The sequence below is a fragment of the Carya illinoinensis genome, chromosome 8, assembly GCF_018687715.1.
Source record: "Carya illinoinensis cultivar Pawnee chromosome 8, C.illinoinensisPawnee_v1, whole genome shotgun sequence".
NCBI classification, from domain to species: domain Eukaryota; kingdom Viridiplantae; phylum Streptophyta; class Magnoliopsida; order Fagales; family Juglandaceae; genus Carya; species Carya illinoinensis.
The window spans coordinates 37,032,576-37,039,199 of NC_056759.1; positions in this window are offsets into that span (position 1 = coordinate 37,032,576).

Genomic DNA, 6,624 nt, shown 5'->3' on the forward strand with positions numbered 1-6,624 from the left:
CTCTTGTGTTCTTCCACCACCCCCCCTCTTTCTTGGTTTTGATGTTGCAAAACCCAGGGTCTTAATGGACCACATTTTATTTCTTTTCTCACTTAAACCAAGGCACAGAGGCCTCTGAACTTCTACTAATTAAATATAGAGAATTTGGAGAAAGAATCGAAATCTTGCATGTAATTTTAACTTATTTCCACAAAAGTGGGGATAGATACAAATTTACTTTTGCATCTTAATTTACTAGAAGTGGCCAAATTGAGAATATTACAATTTTTTTATTTTTTATTTTTTTTGTATAGGACAATATTTTTATAGGCAAGTTTTCGGTAAAGGTGTAAATGTGGATTTATAATGCGATCAGGGTACCTGTATCGATTAACCCAGTTATAAAAATCGTTATCCGAATATTTGGCTTTGTAAAAAAAAAAAAAAAAAAAAAAGACCTTAAAGATGAGGACTAGAAATGCAAAACTATGTTATTTTATCTATAAGATCATTTAAAAAAAAAATATATAATCCGGTTATGAGCATTGGGTTTTAATTTCGAACTTGCATTATATAACCGTACCCGTATCTAAATAGAGAGACAAATACGAAATCTAGATACCTGCCCGGGTTCCAAACCTAAGTAAGAAGAAAAATAGCTTGGATGCACAGGCCTGGTTTTAGGAGGATTATAGATTAGAAATCAAATTAGTGGTGCTGGAAATATGAAATGTCTTAAATAATAAATGACTTGCCTTTCACCTAATAAACTGCTGACCATCAACTAGTTTGTCCTCCCAAAGCCAATATATGGTGGTATTCAGGTCATGCTTCTAATGGACATATGCTTTATCTCCTCTCATTGTTTGTACATTTTCTAGCTTTGGTGTGCTTAGGACTTCATCACTGAAATTTTCATCTCAGGACATTCTCTCACGATTATTTAAAAAAAAAATAGACAGTATCCCTAATTTTATTAATAGCACTCACTTTCGGCGAAAGAATACCGTGAACAAAGCAAGAACTTGGGGTTACAAAAATCCCAAACCAAGTTCTAAACAAATTATAAACTATATTAACTATCAATACAATATTAAAATATAAACTACAACAACCAAGGTAATAGGTATCAATACAATACAAGAATATCTATATTAAGAGCTATAAAACAAGACACTAAGATGTAAAGTACAGGAGTAACAACAATCTAATAAAGCACATGGAAATTAATAGCAACTACAATCTATGTCAAGATTTAGACAAACAGTTAGATCCAATTTTAATTTACCCCATCACATACACTTCGTTTAAAAGCCATTTAGAACCAATCAGCGCAAGTGTCACCTTCCTAAAGTTTCTTGATTTTGAAGCTTTCCTGTTTGTTAAAAAATAATTGTAACTATGTTAAAGTCCATGAAAATGTTAATGCACAATAGATTAAAAATGCACAACCAAAATGATCAATACAGCTTCCATATTTTTTTGTTTTTTCCAATAATCAGACCTAGTACTGATCCTGCCAACCCAAAAAAACTATTTAATCGATGATCTAAAACGAGTACAAACCCTACAATGGTTAGGATAAAGCTGTAGTATTAAAAATGGTCGGTGGTACATGTTATGAAAGTAGATCAAATTAATGAAGATAGGCACATCCTCATTGGTTACACATTTCAGATGATAAGAGATGAGATGTTTTGTTGAAAGTTGAATAAAATATTATTATAATATTATTTTTATTTTGAGATTTGAAAAAGTCGAACTGTTTATTATATTTTGTATGGAAATTTAAAAAAATTATAATGACAAGATGAAATAAGATAATTTAAGTTTTGGTAAACAAATGGCATTATGACACTGACACCGGATAGTTCAAATATGACACTGATGTTGTCTGCAAAGAGGGTGGATTGAGGATATAAGAGGAAAAGGCACTTGTGTATAGTCAATAAAAAAGGAAAAATGATAAGATTACTACTATTTTACTACCTATTTACTACTCATTTTATATATTTTTTTTAATTTTTTATTTTACTTAATGATTAAGGAAGTGACTATTAGTAAAATTATATATTTTTTTAATTTGTTCTTAATGGCTAAGGATGTTAAAAATAATACTTAAAAGAAAATGATAAAAAAATAAAAAATTCCTAATACCTTATAAGTAGTAAATGGGTAGTGATAGGGTAGTAAGTCTATCACTATTCGTAAAAAAATAGGGTGAAAAAATGAGTGACAAAATGATAAAAATAAGTGTGTCATGTGATCCAGCAGTTTGCACATAGATCACGACCAATAAAAATAAGCTGGTGTTGATAATGAACAAACTATTTATTTAGTACAATTTGATTTAAATAAAAAAAATCTTAAAATCTGAATCTAATAATTTAAATAATATATATAGATAGTGTATTTTATATATTGATAAATTAAAATAGTTTAATATTTTAAAATAAAAATAAAGTTGAATCAATAAAAAATATATATGTTTGGTAATCATACAAACATGTTATGTTTGTTTGAAAATAAATTAAAAATGTGATTTCTGATTTAGAAATGAAGATTATTTAAATTTTTAAAAATTTTGTCCATATTCTTGAAAATTTAAAAATTATAATTATCTTAAAGTTGTATAATTTTCCAAGCGTAGCCTTAAAGTTATTTTAGAAGTCATTTAGAACCTATCAGCAGCAATTATAACCTAAAGTTTGTTGCAATTGATTTTAAAACTTTGAGTTTATAAAAACAAAGTTGTAAAAAATTATAACCGTACGTGTTAATTCCCCATGTGGGACCCTTTTGTAAAACGTCAATTTTTTCATTGAGTCACAAATGTGTGCCTTTCTTTTTCAAATGATCTGTATAGATTTATTCTCCCTAAAACTACTAATTTATAGTATTCTTCAAAGGATTAACTACACTTTATAAGATCTAATTTGCTTAAATTGCCTGTTGGCTCAAGCAGTGGCAGCAACCCCGAAATCACAATATTTCCGAACCATTTTTTTCTTTCCCGCTCTACTAGGAAAAATTACAAACTTACCTATATTCAATGAAACCCATCGAACAAGTCAAAATTCAAAAACAAGTGCATGTACACATGAGGGGATGAACCAGAAAATTATCTGGTTGGGGGTTGGGGGGAGGGGGTGTTAAAAAAATTAGGAGGGCCAACCACGATTGATCCATTACCAATGATATTATTATGGCATGTTATAATAAATTGAGAATATCATATTATTCGTACATTGAGAATAATACATAAGCGGTCAAAATACACTAACGATCAAAATGGGATAAAAAAAAAAATGGAAGGACATATCAGCATTATTCCATCAACGACTGCACCCCGTGGAATGTCATCATTCTGACCAATTATATGCTACTCTCCAACATTAATAGATTCGAGATATTAGTGGCATGCACTTCATAAGATGTGACACTGACCAATAAAAGTTTACTCCTTCATATGATTCGATTCTTAATTCAAATTGAAGAGCACGTGGTCCAGAATGGAGGCCTTTTTCTTGTAATATAGAATTTATGTCTATTCAAATATTCCCAAAAACTTTTACTCCCTATGGGTGCATATTATTCTCCGCATATAACAATCAGGTATCGGTCAAATATCAGATTATATGCGGAATGGTTCAGTTATAATACGGTCAGTTATGTTTCTGATTTAAAGCCTAAACAGGTCGAGTCTAAAAAACAGAGTAGGTTCGGTAAGTGACTTTTTTGTTCATCTTATTAATACGTAGTAAGAAAGAAGAGCGATACTAAATATAGTATTAAAATATACAAATCTTTAACAAATATATTGTTACATCATAAATGATAATGATAATGTGATCGAATGACCGTTGTCAACTCTTATGCTTAATTTGTTTAAAGAATAAAAAATTCTTATGCTTAATGTCTCGGGATAGTTTGGATACTATAGTATTTTGAGAATAACTCTATTACTAAATATTTATTATTTTATTATTATTTTTCATTACTTTTTAATACCATTTAATATTTCATCATTATTCTTTTATTAATATTCATAAAATATCTGAGATTACCACACTACTCAAACGCAACCAAAACTTTAAACTCTCTCTACTCTTTAATTTCTCGAAGGGATTAAAAGATTAGGATAAAATTGTGGTATTAAAAATGGTCGGCGGAACACGTTATGAAAGTCAATCAAATTAATGAAGATAAGGTTTGCACATAGATCATGACCAATATGGAATCTTATAGGTAGGACCTATGTCTGCGCATATATCTCTTCAAAAGACATTATAGAGTTTGGAAATATTATATGAAAAATTTATAAATAATAATAAAATATTTTGTATATAATAGTAATATAGTTTAAATTAAGATATTTTATGAGTATTTAAGAATGGATAAAAAAAATTAAATTAAAATATTGTTGGAATATAATTTTTTTAATATTATTTTGTTTTGAGAAAAAAGTTGAATTATTTTTATGTTTTATTTGAAAGTTTAGAAAAGTTATAATCGTTAGGTAATGATTAGATGAACAAATTGATAATTTGAAATTAAAAAATATATGTTTAAATGATATTTGAATACTGACATGAGATAAAATTAGATGAAACCATCTCAACATCTATATTGGACTTGAAAATTTTCAACTATTTTTCCTACTAAAATTAGAGAAATGATACATCATAGAAAGTAAAGTACTAAATACGGTATCAGTAATCTTTAACAAATATATTATTACAATAGAAATAATAATGTGAATGAATGACGGATTCCCTTCTTGGCTCTTTTGCCTTTATTCCGAAGTTCCTTTTTGATGAGTTTTTCTATTGGCGTAATTTGTAGATTAAAATGAGTAGAAAGTTTTTATTTATAGTCGGTCATGATAATATACATACACAAATTTTTTATTTAGCATATTTAAATAAAATATTTTAAAATTTAAATCTTATAAATTAAATTATATAATTTAAATAATATATTTTATATATCGATAAATTGATATCTTTAACGTGATATATTAAACTTATTTAACAATAAAAACAAAGCCGAATCAATAAAAAGTACATACATCAAATAACAGAGCATCGAGCATCATAGTCTACAACGTCACCATCGGTCGAATCAATAATGGGAAGTAAAAAATATGACGACTCGGAGGAAAAAGCAAACACTTGCAACCAATAAAAAAAGTAAGACGGAGATTATAAAAAATTAAATTAAATTAAAAAGAATTTAAAAAAATAAAAAATAAAACAAAGCTAAAACAAGGGAAATGCTTATCCTACAGATCCGCCACCGCTTGAGTTTTTTTATTTTTATTTTTTTATTTAATAGTTAAGTAAATAATTTTTAATAAATTTGTAATTTTTATTTTTATTTTTTAAAAATATTTAATAAGTTTTAAAATGTGTTAAAAAGTTAAAAATTTTTGCCTATTCGATACTCTATCGGTGGCCTCTTTAGGAGTAGCACCACCCATCAAACAAAGCACGACAGATTAATCTGACTTTTCACTGTCACAATCCGTACCTGGTTGTCCAACTTGGTGGGTGTGTCATTTGACAAATATTAATACTTGTACAAAGTTTTCACATTGGAATTTATGAATTTTAGAAGAAATTAATTAAAATAATCTTCTTTCATATTTTAATTGTCCCTTTCATTCCGTTCAATATTGCTCATATGGACTTATTACAAGTTTTTGTTTTAAATAGGTAAAAGTTTTCCTCTAAATCCGCGGGTTGAGCATATAAGAAATACATGTCTTTTTTTATTAATTAAGGGGCAGGCACATATCAATTTCAGTTTTGATTATTAAAAACATATATTCTAATTATGTGCTTAATAGACTTGGGAATATTAAAAATTAAAAATGTTAACTATTGCTGCTGTGGGAACATTTGTAGATGGAAACTTCCTCCGAGGGGTTTTCTGAAACTAGGATTGGGATGATTTTAAGATATGGTAATGGAGAGGCAGTGATGGCAACTACAGTTTTAGAAAATTGTAGGTGGAACAAATTATGAAATTCGATCATAGACACAAGAACAGTAAATCAAATATTACAATAATGCTGTTCGGAAAATGGGTGGATAAAGAATCTCGGAGAAAAAAACACATATCTATAGCCAATCAATAAAGATAGGGGTGGGCAGCGGGGCCCCGCACCCCGCTATCCTGCCCCCGTTCGCCCTGCCCCCGCATGGCAGGGCTAGCAACACCGCCGCACCCCTCATCTAGTTCCCCTAGCGGGGGCAGGGGGCGGGGAGGGCCCAACCCCGCCCCACCCCCTACATATATATATATATATATATATATACAAAAGCATAAATATATGTTTATCTATATAAATATAAATATATTTTTATATTTTACAAATTGTGTATATATAAATATATATATATATATATATTACAATTTATTAGACTTGTTTACAAAGTATACATTAGCAAATTTAAAAACTATATAGTTTAAAACTATTACACTACAACTCACATAAAATATGCACTAGTAAATTTAAAAACTACATAATTTTTAAATTATAGTCATATTTACAAAATTTAAATTTACAATTTGGATCTAAAAATATATTTTTGATCACTTTTATATCTAGAAATAATTTTTAAATATAAAAAAAAAGTA